Genomic DNA, 19,884 nt, shown 5'->3' with positions numbered 1-19,884 from the left:
AAATAAATCTTTAAAAAAAAAAAGTAGGATGTATAGCATCATACTGCTAAGGTATATTTAACTATTTTACTTTGAGAGTACTCTTTTTCAGGAGTAGAGAGACATACTGTAACGTATCTTTACATCCCGGTTTGCTAGTCTCCATTATACAGTTCATCTATGAGAATATATGTATATATTTGACTACCTATATATCTATTTATTTTGTGCTTTTCATGAAGAATGTCTTATAAAAGAGATAACACATGGTATTTGTCCTTTTGGGATTGACTTTTTCACTAAGCATAATGATCTCCTGTTGGGACCATTTTGTTGCAAGCAGTAGGGTTTCATTATTTTTTTTTTTTATGGCTGTGTAGTATTTCATAGGGTAGAGGTACCCAGTTTCTTTATTCAGTCATTAGTTGATGGGCATCTGGGTTGTTTCCATGTTTTCATTATTGTGGATTGTGCTGTCATAAATATAGGATCACTTTCTTGTATGTGGATTTCATTTCATTTTAATATATTCCCTGGAGTGGGACAGCTGGGTCGTATGGTAGATCAATTCTCAGTTGCCTGAGTATTCTCCATATTGACTTCTGTAGTGATTGCATTCCCACCAGCAGTGAGCAGGGTACCTTTCCCCACATATCTTTGCCAGCAGTTGTTGTTATTTGAATTCTATAGGTAGGCCGTTCTCAGTGAAGGCCTATGTATAGGTGGATCCCTGGTATGGTCTTTATTTGCATTTCCCTAATAGTGAGGGAACCTGAGCATTTTTTCATATTTGATCATTTGAATATGTTCTTAACAGTAGAGCACTGAAGCAAGCAGGGGATGCTGGAGAGTGGGAACTGTAGGACTGCATACGGTGCACATCCATAAAGCAGTGGATTCTGGAATATGAATAAGTTTCTTTTGTTGTCTCTCCTTTGGGCCAACATTTTTGTACCTGCCATAAACTCATGGTTCTCAGATGTGATCTTCTGGAGAGGAAACTCAAGCACATCTGAGAACTTGTTAGAAATGCCCAATCCTGAGCCCCTGTCTATATCTTAACAAATCCTCCAGGTTATTCTGTCTCTTGTTAGGGGTTGAGAACCACTGCTTGAGGCAAGGACCAAAGTGATCAACTTTAGAGCTGAAGCACTTTTAGAGATCATATGATGTAACTGCATTATGATGTCCTTAATACGAGGAAACTGGGGCAGGGCGAGGCAGAGCTACAACTAGAATTCATGTTTGACTCTCTACTCCAAATATACGGCACCACACACTCTAAGACTTTAATTACTCATACTCACCTTACCAGTAAAGTCAGATCATATTCCAATTTTAAATATGAGGAAATCCAAATACCAGAATTTTTCAATGAGTCGACAAGTGGAACTGGAATTAAAACTAAGAGCTCCTAAATCCCCTATCTGAGGACCTCCACCCAGCCTTCAGGTAACACGATATAGCCAACAGGTGGGTTAAATTGCATTCCGTTCCTTATTAGCATCCAAAATTAACACTGGCCAGCACAGACCAATCATCCCAGGAAACATGCGATTCGTGGAAATTCAGTCTACCATTAGTGCCAAAGATTTACAGAATGCTCTTTTGTTTTGTTTTGTTTTAGGAAGCTAGTATTCATGAGACACCCTCTATGGACACATTGTGGGTTTCAGCATCCCAACAAACTGACATCGCTGTGTTAACAGTTCTTTAGGAGGCGTGTAATCTGTTGTTCTGTGTCCTCAGGTCTGCCCCATGCATTCCTGTCATTAAATCACTTTGAAAGCCTTGGCCCTGGCTTATCATTTTTTCCACTCTTAGGCGAAGGCTATTTGTAGTTTCTCCACCTGTCACCATACATGTTAGGCTGCAAAGGCCAAGTGCAGGTTCATTAATAGCATACTACCAGCTCAAGCTCTTTTAGAATACCATGCTTTGTTTCCTTCATGTATCTGAGGTAAAGGGGGATTTTAAGGGAGAAGCCCCACCCACAAACAATGTGGAAATAATAATTTTACCCACTTTCCTGTAGCCCTTGAACCTTTTTACCCTAATTAATTATGTAAAGATTGTAAAAAATATAATAAAAATGGAAAAAAAAGAATACCATGCTTTCTTTGAATGTTTCACTTTAGGGACTCTGAGTTTTATGGCTTTTCCATTGTGTGGCTTTCATTGATTTGGATAATACACACTTATTTGCTTATAAAAATTTTGCTATATAATTCCATAGACTCAGAGATTTCCTTTTCCATTCTTTCTCTTCTACCCCTAACTCACACATTGATTTTCCCCTAAATACTTGTTATGTGTCTGTTAAGTGAGGTTTTTTTTTGAGCTTAAGTGATTCCCATTTTTAAATGGGAAATTTTTGATAATTTACTAACTGAGTAATATGTTTACCATTAAAGAATTCATTACATGTGTCCAAGCAATTAAAATGCCCAAGCAAATTCTAATAGAAGAAGTATCTATGCAAAGGAAACAGAAAATGAGAGGAAAACTTATTTGCAGCTTATGGTGCAAAACAGATTATAAATGCAATAATTAAAATGAAAAATTGGAAAGACTAGGTACAGAAAGGAAATGGGATATGCCATCGATCTAAATATAAAACACAGAACTGTAAAATTCCTAGAAGATAAAATAATAGGAAATGTAGATAATGTTGAGTTCAATAATTAGTTTTTAGAGTGAAGACTAAATGTTCAGTCTATTAAAGACAAAAAATAATTTGGTCTTTATCAAAATTTAAAGCCTCTTGTATGAAAGATAGCATTAAGAACTGAAAAGACATTCCACAAACCAGAAGAAATAATAAAGGACTGGTATCCAAAATGCACAAAAATTTTACAAAATTAAGCAAATAGAATACAAACAACTCAGCTTAAAAGTGAGCAGAAAATCTGAACACACACCTTAATGGAATACATAGTTGATAAACAATCATATGAAAAGATATTCAATTTCATATGTCATTAGTGATTGAAAACTTAAAGTAATGAAATACATACTTATTAGAATGGCTAACATTCAAATCATTGATAACGTTAAATTTTGGTGAGAATGTGGGCCCCAGGAACATTTATTTAAAATGGTACAATCACAGTGGAAGACAGTTTGTCAATTTGCTACAAAACTCCCTGCCTAGCCAGGTGATTTGACAACAGCACTCCTTGTGGTGTTTATTCAAGGGCTTCAAAAAGTTATGCCTGTACAAATATCTGCCCATGAACATATATGGCAATTTAGTTAGTTGTTTTCCAAAGTTAGAGGTATCCAAGATGTCTTTCTGTAAGTGAATAAATTGGTGCATGTAATTAAATATACTTATTCAGTGTTGAAAAAGAAAATAGCTATCAAGTTATGAAAAGATATTGAGGGAGTTAAAATACCTATTATTAAGTAAAAGAAGTCAACTAAAAATGCCTAATAGTGTATGATTCTGGTTTCATGAAATTCTGGGAAAAACAAAATTGTGGAGACTGCAAAAGCTTGTCAGGGGCCAGGGTGTAGGAAAGGATGAGTAGGAGGAGTGCAGAGGACCTGGGGCAGTGAATCTACTCTGTGGATAAATGTCAGTAAGCATTTGTCTAACCTCCAAGAACTGTAACATATGGTGAACTCTATTGGAAACTATAGACTTCAATTAATGATACATTACTGTGGGACCATCAATAATAACAGATGTACTTTATTAATGCAGGAAGTTGCTAATAGGGAAACTTGGGAAGGGCCCATAATGAGAGTGGTACAAAGGAACGTTGTTAGATTTTCTTGTCATCCTAAAACTGCTAAATAATTAGAGTAATAAACTTTAAAAATTGCATAAAAGTGGGTTTTCATAATTTTACACCTGTCTATGTGTGCATGTGACAGTCTCCTCCACAAGCTCTCCAAAAATATTAGTGGAATACTTTAAAGGAGTCTGACACTCTTGTTTTGCACATGGGAGTTGCTGAGCTGGTCACGGGGTTAAAGATGAAATCCTATTCAGTGGGTATAGTTTCATTTTTGGAAGGAAGCATTTCAGAGAAGGAAGATGTTAATGAATATCCAACAGCGAGAATGCAGAAGAAGTGACTGAACTGCCCATTTAAAAATGGATATGATAGTCAATTTGTTAGGAGTATTGTGACACAGTATTTAAAAAAAAAAGAATAAAATTCTACAGAAATACTGACTTCCAATTATCTCGCGTTACTGGTCTTCTTTTCCAATAAAAACACTAATGCTACGGTCTAAGGAAGGAAGACCGGACTAATCTAAGACTTTCTCATCTCTAAAAATGAACTTTAGTTTCCTCCTTGCTCTAATATACCAAACTTATTTTATTTCATGGGAAATTCACAAAATGGAGAAGTTGGATTGCTTATGAAGTGAAAATTACATTGGGGACTTCTATTTGCATTTAATCATTTCAAATCACACTCAGCTAGGGTTTTAAATGTCTGTATAGTAGGGATCTCTCTTCTAGGGAATGAAGCAGGCACAATAATGAAGGGCTGAGCGCTTCTCTTTCTGTTTGTGATAATTTTCTACTCTTCCTGGGCATAATTTCTCAGTTTCTCACACCCCTCTGTCATCTTCACGTCTTATTTCCAGCAGATGTCTTTGTCTCACTTGTGACTTTTCCACACTAATACTTACTCTTCTGGAGATCCATCGCACAAGCCTGCCTTCCTCAGAGCACATTGCCATTCTCTCTCCTTCTTCAGTGAGCTCCAAATGCCCTCATTGACATTGCCAGGCCTGGGCCAAAGCCGGGAGCTGCAAATTCAGTCCAGATCTCCCATGTAGATGACAGCAACCCAATTACTTAAGCCGTCTTGCTGCCTCCCAGGGTCTACATTGCAGGAAGTTGGAATCAGGAGCCATGGTCAGGTATTCAGCCTGGACACTTTGATGTTAGAAGAGGAGTCTCACTCAAAATCCCAATCACTAGGCCAAATTCTGGCTGCCAAATGCTTTTTCTACAACTTTTAAGGTAATTAGAGTGTTCTTTAGTTTTTTAAAATGATGCATTACATGACTCTTTTTGACCATCAAACCAAACTTAAAAATTTTTTTTTAAGATTTATTTATTTTTATTGTAAAGGCATATTTATAGAGAGAAAAATCTTTCATCTGCTGGTTAACTCCCCAAGTGGCTGCTATGGCTAGTTGAGCCGTTCTGAAGCAAGGATCCAGGAGCTTCTTCTGGATCTTCCATATGGGTGCAGGACCCTAAAGCTTTGGGCCATCATCGACTCTTTCCCAGGCCACAAGCAGGTAGCTGGATTGGGAAGTAGAGCATCAGGGACACAAACCAGTGCCCATACAGATGCCAGAGCATACAAGTTAAGGATTTAGTGCTGGGCCCTAAAACAACCTTCTATTCTTGGAATTAATCCTATGATATGTTCTCCTTTGTGCATATTATTATGTTTGATTTGCTGCAGTTTATTTTAGGATTTTTGAAACTAGTTTGCAAAAGATGTATTTTTCATTTGTTGTAATGACTATCTGATTTGAGTATAAAATAACAATAACCCTACAAAATGAGTTGAAAAGGCATAGTTTTCTGCAAGAGTTTGTATAGAATTGGTATTTTTGATAGATTTCACAGTTTGTCCGTCTGCATCTAGATTCCTTCTTTGTGACATGTTGTTTTTTTTTAAAGATTTATTTGTTTTTCTTGGAAAGGCAGATTTACAAAGAGAAGGAGAGACACGAAGAGATCTTCTGCCTACTGATTCACTCCCCAAGTGGCCACCACAAGCCAGAGCCAAGCCAATCTGAAGCCAGAAACTTCTGGGTCTTCCATGTGGGTGCAGAGTCGACTTTGGGCTGTCCTTGACTGCTTTCCTGGGCCACAAGCAGGGAGCTGGATGGGAAATGGAATAGACAGGGCTTTAACTGATGTCCATATAGGACCCTAGCATGTGCAAGGCCAGGACTTTAGTCACTAGGCTACCATGCCTGGCCCTGTAAAAATGATCTTAAATTGATTTAAGATATTGAAAGGTCTTAATCAGGCCTTTCAGGACATATGATTCTCCCCGAAAGACATTGATGCCTTTCAGTATATTGTCTATTTTATCTAAGTTGCCAGACTTTTGAAATATACTATTTCATAATTTGCTTGATCATCCTTCCTTATTCATAGAAACTGGCATTCAGGAAACCAATGAGAAAATACAAATTAAGTGTTTACTGCAGTTGATATGTGTAACCAAGTCCTTTTTCTCTGACTCACAAGTCATATCTTTTGCTAGCATCTCTGAGATGGTAGGTTAATAATTTGCAAATGAATTAAACATTTTCATCACTTTAATTCTTGGTCCCTTTACTTTTGACTTTATTGTGATTTTAAATATTAATTATACTTATTTTAGATAACATCTAATTGAGTCTGATCATTTCTGCCTGCTAAGTGGGAAGTTTAGACCATTTATATGTAATGTGATCAATAATATGATTAGGTTTAAGGCTGTCATCTTCATTGTTTTCTATTTATCCATCCCATTTTTTTACTCACTTTCTCACCTTTAATATATTCTGCTGAAGCAATTGCATTTCTTGAATTATTCCAATTAACCTCTTCCATTGGTGTTTTATGTCTAATTCATCACTTTATTATTTTAAAGATTAATTTATTTTTATTTGAAAGCAAATTTTACAGAAAAAAAAAGGAGAAATAGAGAGAAGGTCTTCTATCCACTGGTTCACTCCCCAAATGACAATGGCCCGAGTTGAGCTGATCTGAAGCCATGAGCTAGGACCTTCTTCCTGGTGTCCATGTGGATGCAGGATCCCAAGGACCTGAGCCATCCCGCTGTTTTTCCAGGCTGTAAGTGGAGAGCTGGACTGGAAGTGTAGCACTGGACATGAAAAAACACTCATAACGGGGTGCTGGTACCACAGGATAGAGGATTACCCTGCCCCACCACAACGCAACCTCCAGTTTATTTTAGTGGTTGCTTTAAAACTTGTTGTACAAAGGTTTTTCAGAATGTTAATGTAAAGTTCATATATTGAAAAAGGACTATGCACATATTTGAAAGTTTTTTGTCAAAATGAGCTTATACTTATTATAATATGTCTGAATATAATTTGAGACACTAATAAGGATGAGACATCAGTTAGAAAAGCATTATCAATTCAGCTAAAATTGGAGCAAGAAGACAGATCAAATTTGTTAATAAATAATTGATACTTTATGAGAAATTTGCGAGAGAGGACCCCCCAAAAGCAGCACTTTACAAATTGGTAGATGATGTTAAAAAGGAAGCCTGGTATTCTTGTTTGTGCCCTAATTGAAGAAGACTAATGTTTAGCAGGAGGAACAATAGCAAATATTATGGACAACTCAATTGAAATCACACGGTTTAGTTTCCCATATGTGATATGACATTGTTATTTTTCTAGCCTGCTTATTACTTTTAAAGAGATTTCAATAAAAAGGAAAAAATATTTACTCATATTGTAACCCTTTCTATAGATTTTAAATTCTTTATGTAGATCCAATCTTCTATCTTGCATTCTGCTTAAAGAACTTACTTCGAGCCCGGCGCGGTGGCGCAAGTGGTTAAGGTCCTCGCCTTGCATGCCCGGGATCCCATATGGGCGCCGGTTCTAATCCCGGCAGCCCCGCTTCCCTTCCAGCTCCCTGCCTGTGGCCTGGGAAAGCAGTCGAGGACGGCCCAAAGCTTTGGGACCCTGCACCCACGTGGGAGACCCAGAAGAGGCTCCTGGCTTCGGATCGGCATAGTATCGGCCCGTTGCGCTCACTTGGGGAGTGAATCATCGGACGGAAGATCTTCCTCTCTGTCTCTCCTCTCTGTATATCCGCCTTTCCAATGAAAAAATAATAAAAAAATAAATCTTTAAAAGAACTTACTTCTTTTCAAAGATTTAGTTATTTATTTGAAAGACAGAGAGAGAGAGAGAGAGAGGGAGAATGAATCTTCCCCCGACTGTTTCATTCACCAAATGAGGACAGTGAAGGTCGAAGCCAAGAGCCTAGAACTCCATCCAAGTCCTATATGGGTGGCAGGGATCCAAGTACTTGGGCCGTCTTCTGGTGCTTTCCCAAATACATTTGCAGGGAGCTGGGTTAGAAGTAGAGCAGCCAGGCTGTGAACCAGTGCTCTGAGAATAGAATGCCAGTATTGCAAGTGGTAATTTATGTGACTGCACAACACTCGTCCCTTCAAGGACTCAGTTAATACTTTTTGTTAGTGGTGAATTCCTTTAGCTTTTATATGCCTGAAAAAATATCTGCCTTTATTTTCAAAGATGTTTTTGCTGAGTACAGAATTTTAAGTTTATAAAGTTTTTCAATACTTGAAGGTGGTACTGCACTACTGTTGGAATCCCAATCTGTTTATAACCAGTGGATTTTTTTTCTTTGTGTATATCTCATTTGCTCACCCAGTTTCTTAAGGTTGAAATGGAATCTAGTGTTTGCATGCTCATAGCTCCTACTTGTACTTTTGCCTTCTGGATATTGCTTCCTTATTTCTTGCTTACCTGTACATTTATGAAAATGTTTACAAATATTTCATCAGTATTTGGATTTACTTATTTTGTTGAGCTTCCTTCAGTTCCTAAACTCCATCAGATAAGTTTTGACATTACCCAAATGAGACAATGGATGGTGGAAGCATGGGAGAGGACCTCCCATTATTTCATAAATCTCATTGTGCAAGTATTTATCTCTTTAAACCAAACCTTTCAACTTATCAAAGTATTTTCTATTATCTGTAGTGTCAGAGCTATCCTCCCTATAAAGCATTGCTGCTCTTCGGTAGTAAACATTTATGCAATTATTTTACCTATAGCGTTTCACTTTTTTTTTTTTTATAGTACTTCTTGTGAAGGTAGAAATTATTTATATTTTCAGTTGGGAATCTGAAGCTTAGGGGATAATGTTTCCAGGATCACAAAGATATTAGTGGTAGCATTGATTTTTTTTAAAAAAAGATTTATTTTATTTTTAATGCAAAATCAGATATACAGAGAGGAAGAGAGACAGAGGAAGATCTTCCATCCAATGATTCACTTCCCAAGTGACCACAACAACTGGAGCTGTGCCAATTCGAAGCCAGGAGCTAGGAGCTTCCTACAGGTCTCCCACACGGGTACAGGGTCCCAAGGTTTTGGGCCGTCCTAGATTGCTTTCCCAGGCCACGAGCAGGGAGCTGGATGGGAAGCGGGGTTGCCGGGATTAGATACAACGCCCAAACGGTATCCTGGTGCGCTCAAGGCGAGAACTTTAGCTGCTAGGCCACTGCGACAGACCTAACATTGATTTTTTAATTTAAATTCTTAACACCTGTTAATGTAATTCTTAGATTATTTATATATCTAACTATCCAATTTATATATTTTTAATGCTTAAAAGCAGACTATTTAATCTAATTAGAGGTTTTATGATCAATATTGTAGCACAGTGGTAACGTTGTTAAAATGGATTCCGAGTTCCTAAGCTGTGCTGTATAAAACCTTCCAAGTGAAGCTGTAGATCTGCAGATAACAGCATTTGAAGTTATAATGATTCAGCAGGTTTTAGCCAAATAAACAAGGACTTACAGTGTGAAGGAGAGGGAACTGTGGTTAAAAAATGTGCTGGACCAGATAAGGACAAGATAACAATAGGCACTGATTTTAAAAACATTCAAGCAAACAAAAACACTGGTAGGATGGCTGGAACTTGAGGTGACATTAGAATATTTTTAACCTGAGCCCAGCATGATGACTCAATGACTAAATGCTCACATTGCGTGTGCCAGGATCCCATATGGGTTCCTATTCATGTCCCAGCTGCTTCGCTTCCCATCCAGCTCCCTGCTTGTGGCCCAGGAAAGCAGTAGAGGACGACCCAAAATGTTGGGACCCTTCATTCACATGGGAAACATGGAAGAAACTCCTGGCTCCTGGTTCCTGGCTTCAGATCAGCTTAGCTGCAACCACTGCAACCACTTGGGGAGTACCCTTATCTGTAAATCTGCCTTTCCAAAAAAATTAAAATGAATCTATAAAAAAAGAGAGAGAAAATACATTCCAACCTATGTTTTTCCTTTTTAACATGTATGGAAATGTAACCAAAAGGTAAAGAGAACTGCCTGGGGTTTCATAATAAACAGGAACAGAAATTGAGTCAACCTGGTTCCAAGGCTACAACTGTTGTGTCACTGACATTAGTGACAGTGCTGGGGCTATCCCGTTCATTTCTCAACCTCAATATCTTCAAGATGAGAGAGCTGAACATCTTCACTAAGATTACTCTAACACTTCCTGCAATTTATGCCTCCTTAATTTCCCCAATTGGAGAAGAGTAGAAGATGGTGAAATGTGTTCCTGTGCTGCTATAGACCTTGAGATCTAAAGAGCTTACTCAAGCACAGACTGGTTTACAAGATAAAATGTCTATTGGGAAATGTACCCTGTTCACAGTTAGAAGAGCTCTCCACTTCTCAGACTCTATCAAATGAGAAAATTCTATGGCCCTTACTGTGTGGCACCTGTCTTATTTTTAGCTGAGATGCTGCCAGGACAATAGTAGGCGAACTTGGAATGTAGCTTCTTTTCTGTAATCAAAAGACTGAAGCAACTAAAACTCATCATCAAATGCTTTTATCATGGTCAAATGACCCAGGAGAAATTTTAATAGTTTTTTTATGGTGGTCTTTTCTTTCCCCAAAGCCTGACTTGCTCCTATTTAGACCCTGAGACCCCTTATGAAAAGTTAAAAAAGAGACAGTGTGGAATTGATCTTTGGGAGATATATTTGAAAATGACTTACCTTGGATAAAGGAAATAAACCTTTGTAATGATTTTGCAGTTCTCCATAAATCAAGCACTTCTGTATGAACATTCATAAAACAAAGAAAATGGAAGTATGTTACCCAGCACTACATACAAAATAGAGAAACCAGAAGATTAAAATAAAAGTAAAGATTCAGGCTTTCTGTTAAACAAGAACAACTAAACTTCCAGTGGATTCAGTAGGTGGTCTGTGCAGCATAATTACAATATCAAAACACAGGTAGCTATTTTTAATCCCCACTCATTAGTGTTTGTCCTCCCAGTGGGCTTTGTCCTGCGTGTAGAACCTCATCTATGCAGTCAGGCTTGAGTAGTGCATTCTCAGTGTACAGTCTCATTCATTCCACTTCTTGCTTTCCCACCAGATCACTCTCCTTGCTGCAGATTTAATGACTGACGATGTCCCTAAACTCCATTTGCCATCTTCCCTGCACCTTCTCCATTTTCCTAGACAGTTCTTCTCCGTTGTCTCCAGGCTGTTATATCCAGTCACTAGCCGGATCAGGAACCTAAGAAGAAGCCCAAAGGTCTCTTTTTCTCAATCCGCATAACACATTTTTCCCCCTAAAAGTTCCCTGTACACATTTCCTCTGTTTGTTTCCCTACTGGTACTGAACTAGCTTGCTCCTTATTCTTTGCATATTAGGAGGACGTTTACTAACAGTCCAATGATATGTACTTGAGCAGATACTCCAAGTGCTGTTTTTGAGTTTTGGGACAAATACGCACTGTTCAGTGTGGCCCACCATGCTTCTCATGGCTTGCAGTAACTCCTATGCCGGTGTTTCTTATTTCATGCTGTAGCCCATATTAGATGTTCATGCTCAGGGCTCTATTAGGCCTTCATGCCTTTGCATGGGATTCTCCTTATTCCTAAATACCGACCCAGTTTAAGAAGCTGGGAACTCCAATGCTCTCTCTCATATCTCAGCTCAAACCGGGTGAAGCCTTCTTGTCTCACCTAATCAGACCCGAGTCTTATGTTCCCATACACCCTCACACTTGAATATCCTTCTTTTATAGCTATGAAATGGTAGTTCTAGAGCTCTTAATCTGAGTAAATGATTCTCTCTTCATTGGCCTGGTAGCTCCTTGCAGGTGAAAACAGTTCACTGTCATCTTGATATCACCAACACCTGCCATGGTGCTTAGTAGCTAGAATATCCTTAACAATGTTTACTGAATAGAGAAACAATTCTACAATAATTGACATGCATCTCTAGCACTCCCTTTAAAATTTATAATCGGTGTATTTATGTGAGAGGCAGGGAGACATAGAGAGACAGATAGTGAAATGGAGAGTGAGAGAAAGTGCTTCAGTCAATCGCTTTAACTCTCTCCTCCCCACCCCCATGCCTATAATGGGCTGGGCTAAAATCAAAATCAGAACTAGAAATATAATCCAGATTTCCTATGTGGGTGACAAAAATGTGATTACACTACTGCCTCTCAGGGTCTGCAGTAGCAAGGAGCTGGAGTCAGGAGCCAGAGTTAGATAAAAAAAAATCCCAGGTACTCTGATGTGGGATATGGGCACCCTAACTGGTATCTTAACAACTGGGCTGCCCCTAGCACCATCTGTCTAAACTGAGACAGATAGGATTTGAGGAAAGTTTTAGTGATTTTCCGTTTTTATATGGAAATATTTCTGTTGGAATGGCCCAGAGAGGTGAGTCATTCAGGAGTAAGGATTGAACCTACATTCCCCTGTGCATGAGTTTGGAAGAGAATCATTGCATTAAATTCAAAAATTGCATCTGGGGATATTTGATTAGTGTACATCAGAATTCGTCAGCTAAAATTCGATAGACTAAGATTACTGCCTTTTAGATAAACTTTAATTTGACAATTTTTTAAAGTGGGCTTCTGTGTCCCAGGCCTTGTTCTAGATTTTGGGAATAATGAGATCTAACATTAAGAAAGCAATTAGCACTTGTCTAATAAATATCATGACTTTACAACATGTGGTAGATATTATTAGCAATTTCTGATATCCATAATTTAAGTGTTGCTATTCCAAGGAACCATAATGCATACCAGTAGGATAAGAGATGTTTTAAAGGAAATAATTCCAGCCTCTGTCTTTGCTCCAGGCAAAATTCTGAAACATGTGAAAGTCTTCACTCAACTCATTCACTTCCTGCTTCTCTTCTAGCATTGTGTTCTCTCCTTTATCTTCTAACATCCTGCATCCCACCCACCTATGCTTTGCATTTTTTTTTCGAAAAGTTTATATTAGATCCTTTTACCTGGAACTCAGACTCAAATTTATCAAATCCATCCCAAACATTGCCTTAACAAAACAGTTGGCATAAATGGATGTTGATAAATGACCAAATCTTACCATGTGTGTCATTCAACCTCTCAATCCCAACATGAGTGTCAGAGTGCTCTCCTGTATATATCCATCTGACAGCAAAGTCAGAATCCCAGGGGGAACCTAGATCCTCTCACTGCCTTCCTGTACTTCAATCTAATCAGTTACATTATCCTCTTCTCTTCTCTTCCCATCTAGCTGAGGGTAGATCCTAAAGGACAAGACTAGCAGAAAGACAATCTTTCCCCTGAACGTTCATGGTTTCCCAAAATGGACCATATGGAAGATGGAGTTATGGAGAAGGGAAGGAGTCCAAAGACATTGCTGGAAAATGAACAAAGAATTGAGACAGATACTGAGATGGAGTAAAAAACCAAGGATGAAGGAACTGGGGAGCTCATAGTACAGCCTAGGGGAATTAAGCTACTGAGAGGAGGCTGTCAATAGTTGAGTGAGTCCTGCTGCTCAAGTGCTTATTGGGCTGTGATGGGAAGGTCCTTTACAGAAACAGCCACATTTTAAATTAAGACTTTGCTAGTCCAAGTGGCCCCCAATTAGTTCAATGATTGGAACCTAATTTTTGAGCAGATGAACTTCCAGTATATGTTGTTTCCTGAAATTTCAAGGAATCCATAGCTTCCCTCTCTTTCCCTTCCTGCCACCCTTCCTTGCCCATCCCTCCCACATAAATACAAAATGCAATGGTCCAGAAGTCAATCAGCATTGCTGAGTCAGTACTGCCTTTAGTGAACAACCTGCACTGGGACTGGCACCATGTTGTATAGAGCTAAGCCTCCACCAGCAGCGCCTGCATCCTATAAAAGCACTGGTTCATGTTCTGGCTGCTCCACTTCTGATCCAGCTCCCTGTTTATAACCTGAGAAAGCAGCGGAAAATGGCCCAAGATCTTGGGCCTCTGCATGCACATGGAGACCTCAAAAAAGTTCTTGGCTCCTGGCTTCAGATTGACTCAGCTCCATCCATTGTTTTGTCTGTTCACTTGGGGAGTGAAATAGCTGATGCAAAATATCTGTCTCTCCTTCTCTCTGTATCTCTGCCTTTCAAGTAACAATACAATCAATCTTTAAAAAAATTTTTTTTCAGTTAAAAAAAGCTGCATGCACTGATTTAGAAAGATACTGAACATAGTGTCACTAGTGTCACATAAAAAATGAAATTGCATAATAGTTTATACAGTATAATTCTATTTTTTTAACAAAAATAATACTTATATGTGAATGCACATAAAAATTCTGTCATGGTTTACAAGAACCTGTTTAACTTTGGTTGTATAGAAGATTAGGGAAAAGTACTAGACTTATACATGTGTATTTATTTTAAAAAATGAGTTGAGAATCCTTAAACACTATTGAATAGTTGTATCTGCATGCTGCTCACCTATACTTTTACACATTTGAAAGAGGCTCTGAACCCAGTGGCAACTCAAGAAGGCCATAAACATCATCACAATAACAAAGAGAATGTGGGTTGATGTGAGCATGAGTGGTGAAAATGTCAAGCATTTCCTGTTGCTCTAAATCTGTTCTTAACAACAATAATAATTGGATTGAATTTTACCTTTTATTATTTTACCCACGCTGTTGTTCTCTGTAAAAAAGATCTAGGTGTCTTAAGTGACAACTAGTTCAATAGATGCTACTGTAGGCGGACAAAAAAATCCAGTGCAGGATTGAATTGTATTAATAGATGTGATGTTCAGTTGTTGAAATGTTTCGTTCTTTGAGTTGGTAAGAACACAGCTGGAGTAATAAAAGCCATCATTTATTATAAACATAAAATGTACCCACTGTAAAAAAACAAATAGTATAAAATCCTGTGAAATACATAGTAGATGTTGCTCTATCTTCCCAGTCCTATAACTGTTAGTAATGGTTCTCTGAACAACATGGAATGTTTTATTCTGAATACAAACATTTTATCGGTAAATATGATTTTCTTGTACAAAAGAAATCATTTTTGCAATAAGCTTTTCATTTCTAAATTACAGACATTCAAAGAGATGTTCCATAGCTTTCTTAGCCACTCCTTTACCCATGGGCACATGTCTGTATCTGTATAGTAGTTTTAAAAAATGTAAATTTCTGGGTCAAAGGACCATCATTACAACTGTTAATAAGTAATAACCAGTTATTTATGAAAATGTTACATGAGAATCACATTTTAGAAATGCTGCTTCAGGGCCCAGCACGGTAGCTTAATAGCTAAAGTCCTCACCTTATATACTCCAGGATCCTACATGGGCACTGGCTCTAATCCTGATTGCCCCGCTTCCCATCCAGCTCCCTGCTTGTGGCCTGGGAAAGCAGCCTTGGGACCCTGCACCCACGTGGGAGACCTGGAAGAGCCGAGGCTTCAGACAGGCTCAGCTTCGGTCATTGCAGCCACTTGGGGAGTGAATGAGCAGACAGAAGATACTCCTCTCTGTATATCTCACTTTCCAATAAAAATGAATAAATCTTTTTTTAAAAAATGCTGCTACAGCAGTATGTCCAGAAATAATTAGGAAGAAAATACTACACAGCTGTTAATTGTATGAATTTTGGAATTATCTGCCTCATATTTGAACTGTATGATCTTGCTTTATCATCTCTTCTAATCTCAACTCCCTTATTTTTGAGATATTTGTAAGAAACATCATTCTTCCCTCTACAGTGATTGTGCAGATTAAATGAGATAATTTAGGTAACATGATTATCACTGTGTTGGCTAAATATTAAGAGGTCTTACTAGGTGGTGAACAATCTGGAAAACAGGGTAATGAGTGTCCTAAAATGTTTAAATCACAGTAGACATCTCTGGAGCTCCAGAAGATTAAAGGAGCTACTGATAGGTGGAAATTATGACACTTCTTCTAAAATCATGATGACCTCAGGGTCTAAAATTATTCAGTTTGGTGGGATTTGCTTAAGAATAGAGGATAAAAAATTATGAACTCTAAATTTGTTGCACAGTCTAGGCAAGGTTCGTGCAAGTGAAAGTGTCTGAAACTTAAGCTTTAGTAAATTCAGATAAATGTTTTGTGAGACAATGAAACCCTTGATGCAAAGTTATAATCTATTTTTTTGTAAAGCTTTATTCATTTTATTTGAAAGGCAGAATTTAAGAGAGAGAGAAACAGAGAGAAATCTTCTTTTTGTTCTTTCACTACCCAAATGACACAACATCCAGAATTAGGCTGATCCCAGGCCAGGAACAGGGAGCTTCTTCTGGCTCATCCATGTGGATGTAGAGGCCTAAGTCCCTGAACCATCTTCTGCTGCTTTCTCAGACTATCAATAGGGAGCTGGATTGGAAGTAGAGCAGCCCGGATTTGAGCTGGTGCCCATATGAGATGCTGGTGTCATATGGGTACCAAGAAAGAAGTGGCTTCGCCAACGTCAGTTTGCCCATTACTTTCATGGCCATAGCACCCATGACAGATATCTGGAAAGAATAATAATAAGCATTTTCTTAAAGAAAATTTAATTATAGTCTTTACTACATAACATTTAATAGTTCTTAATTTTCTGAGTTACCCTGAAGTTATTCATATATAACAAAACATCTTAAAATATGTATCCTTTTTTAAGGAATTGTTTATTTTTATTGGAAAGTCAGATTTACAGAGAGGAGGAGAGACAAAACGATCTTCCATCCACTGGTTTACTCCCCAAGCAGCCACAATGACTGAAACTGAGCTGATCTGAAGCCAGGAGCCAGGAGCTTCTTCCAGGTTTCCCATGAGGGTGCAGGATCCTAGGGCTTTGGGCCATCCTCAGCTGCTTTCCCAGGCCACAAGCAGGAAGCTTGGATGGGAAGCAGGGCGACCAGGATTAAAACTGGTGACCATATGGGATCCTGCCACCTGCAAAGCAAGGACTGTAGCCACTAGGCTACAGTGCCAGGCCCTAAAATATGTATTTTTAAAGAAAAGGAGAGCAAGTAATTTACAACAGGAATCATTATTCCTTAAATAATCGATAGTTCTAAAGACTAAAGTTTCTTTGAGGAATGAGAAATGAGGAATGAGAAATGGGCCAAAATAATGCAGTGGCAAACTGAAAAGGGAGTCCAGGGGCCCCGAGGAAAGATGAAAAGAAGGCTGAATATAGGTAAATTAGAAGAAGGAAGGCTGCTAGAGGTCAGCAGTCAAGGATGGGTCATCTCTGACATGAGGGGACTCATAGACAGGCAAGGATACTTCAGAAACATGGAGAAATTCTGACTTTTTATATCTGACTTTCCAATAAAAATAAATAAATCTTAAAAACAACAGCCCTGGGTTCAAGTTCTGAGTTTTACTAACTTTCAGCTGCAATGCTGATGTTGGGCAAGTTAATCTCTCTAATCTTTTTTCTTCGTTGTAAATGGGATGGTTATGAGAATTCCAGTTCTATATCCTCATTAACACTTGATATGTTCTGATTTTTAGGTTCCAGGCTTTTTTTTTTTAAGGTTTATTTATTTGCTTGCAAGTCAGTTATAGAGTGAGAGGGAAAGGCAGAAAGAAAGAGAATCTCTCATTTGCTGGTTTACTCCCCAGATAGCTGCGATTGCTGAGGTTAGGCCAGACTGAAGTGATGAGCCAGGAGCTTCATCCAAGTTTCCCTCTGGGTTGCAGGGGCTCAAGTACTGGGCCATTTTCTGCTGCTTTCCCAGGGCATTAGCACAGACAGATTGAAAGTGGAACAGCCAGGACTCAAATTGGTGCCTATATGGGATGTACCAGTGTCAAAGATGGCAGCTTTACAAGCTAAACCACAGCACTGGCCCCAGATTGAGCTATTTCTAGAAGTAAATCATGATATCTCATTATGGCTTTAATTTGTATTTTCATAATGACTAATACTATTCACACATATTGCTGTGGGACTACATTAATTAACATTAAACATTTCCCTGTGGTTTCTGGCACAAAATAAGAGTGTAGTGAATATATTGGCTATATTTATTAGTTATCAGTACTTGTTTTTGTAGTTTTATTTATTTTTATTTGGAAAACAGATTTATAGAAAGAAGTTTTATTTTAGTTAGGCACTTCTTTGCACCAATTGTAATGAAGACTCAATTGTTTAAGCTCTTTTTTTCCGAGAGTGTTTCACTTACTAGGGAAAATAATGTGTAAATATTTATAATTCATGGCAGTAGTTTAGTGACATATAACTGGTATACTAAAAGTTTCTAGAATATGGAAGTGAATCACTTCTAGTTGGAATTATAAGGAATCGATTTAGAGGAGAAGACATTTCAGATGGGCCTGTAAAAATGAGAAGAAAATTTAAAAATTGAAATTTAGGCAGTGTACTCAAAGAGCTACCATCTGTGAGTGTTAAGCCAGTCCAAATCATTAGGGCAACAAAGAAATACATAACAAATTTAAAAAAAATTTTTTTAGACACTCACATAGAATGAAAGAGCATGTATGCCTCCATCTGCCTCCTCACATGTCTACAGTGGCCACTGCCTCAGGCTAACACTGGAGCTTGGAGTTGAGTCCTGGTCTCCCACGGGGGTGCCATAAACCTAGTTCCTTGAGGTGTTTCTGCTATTTCTCAGAGTTTACAGTAACAGAAGCTGGAATGAGGAGCTGGAGATGGGCATCAAACTGGACATCTTAGTGTCTGGACCATACACTCGCTCCCACAGTTAATTTTTCAACTGCTTTGTTGAAATATAATTCATATAAAATGAATTGTGTATGTTTAAATGTATAATTTGAGTGTGAAGTGTGCATACATCTGCAAAAACTAACTGCAATCAAGATCAATCAGTAAAAGAATATATATATATATATTCTATATATATATACCAAATACATGAGATAATATATATATATTATATATATATATAATGTATTCTGCCCATATAAACACATATATAAAATTACTCTTTCGGTAGAGAGGTTTATTCTGGTTCCCATTACTCCTTCATGGCTGGAAGTGGAGGTTCTTTTACTGATTTCTTTACATTGGCTGATGCGTCCTCAACTATTCTGTTCTCCTGTGTCAGGAAGTCTAGTTAAACAATATAAAGCTTCTTGGAGTTTTCCCATGGCTTACTTCTTTTTTCTCTTTATCTAGCTTTTTTTTTTCTATTGCTTTAAGTTTACTCATCTTATGCAATGTCTACTCTATGGTTAAGCACATTTAGAATATTTTTAGTCTCAGGCATTGTAATTTTCATGTCTAGATATTCACATTGAATTTTTAAAAAATCTTCCACATCTCTTAACTTGTTCAGGGGCTCCTCTGGTTTCCTAAGTATAGAGAGGACAGTGGTAATTTTCCTTTTAATGTTCCTTTCTGCTAGTGCTATCCTCTGTGTCAGGGTGGGGTCAGGGTCAGTTTTGGCTGATTGTTCTCCACATTATGGATCATACTTGCTTCCTTCTTTGTACACCTGGTAATATTTGATAAGGTGAACTCTTTCTGTAGAAATTGTAGATGTTAGTTTGAGGGTGTTTGGGGCTTCTAAATTACCCAGAACCAGTTTTAACCTTCAGGACTTGCTTTTGAGGTTTTCCTGGCAGCACCAGCACAACATTGCATGAACAGCTCATTTCTCCACCCTGGTGAGTTCTCGGATGCTCTGTGAATCATGAGCATTCCATCCCAGTTGATAGAAACAGGACCATTTCTCGACATTGTATGAGCTCCAAGGACTATCGATTCTAGTTCATTTAGGGGCTGCTTTCCTTGCCTCGGGTATTTTTCTTACATGCATTCACTGACTGGATTCCAAGGGCACACTGCAGATTTCCAGGATTCTGTTTC

Source organism: Ochotona curzoniae, unplaced genomic scaffold (genome assembly GCF_017591425.1).
Source record: "Ochotona curzoniae isolate NIBS_2020 unplaced genomic scaffold, NIBS_Ocur_1.0 scaffold_4683, whole genome shotgun sequence".
NCBI classification, from domain to species: domain Eukaryota; kingdom Metazoa; phylum Chordata; class Mammalia; order Lagomorpha; family Ochotonidae; genus Ochotona; species Ochotona curzoniae.
Note: the sequence above shows the minus strand (reverse complement) of the source record.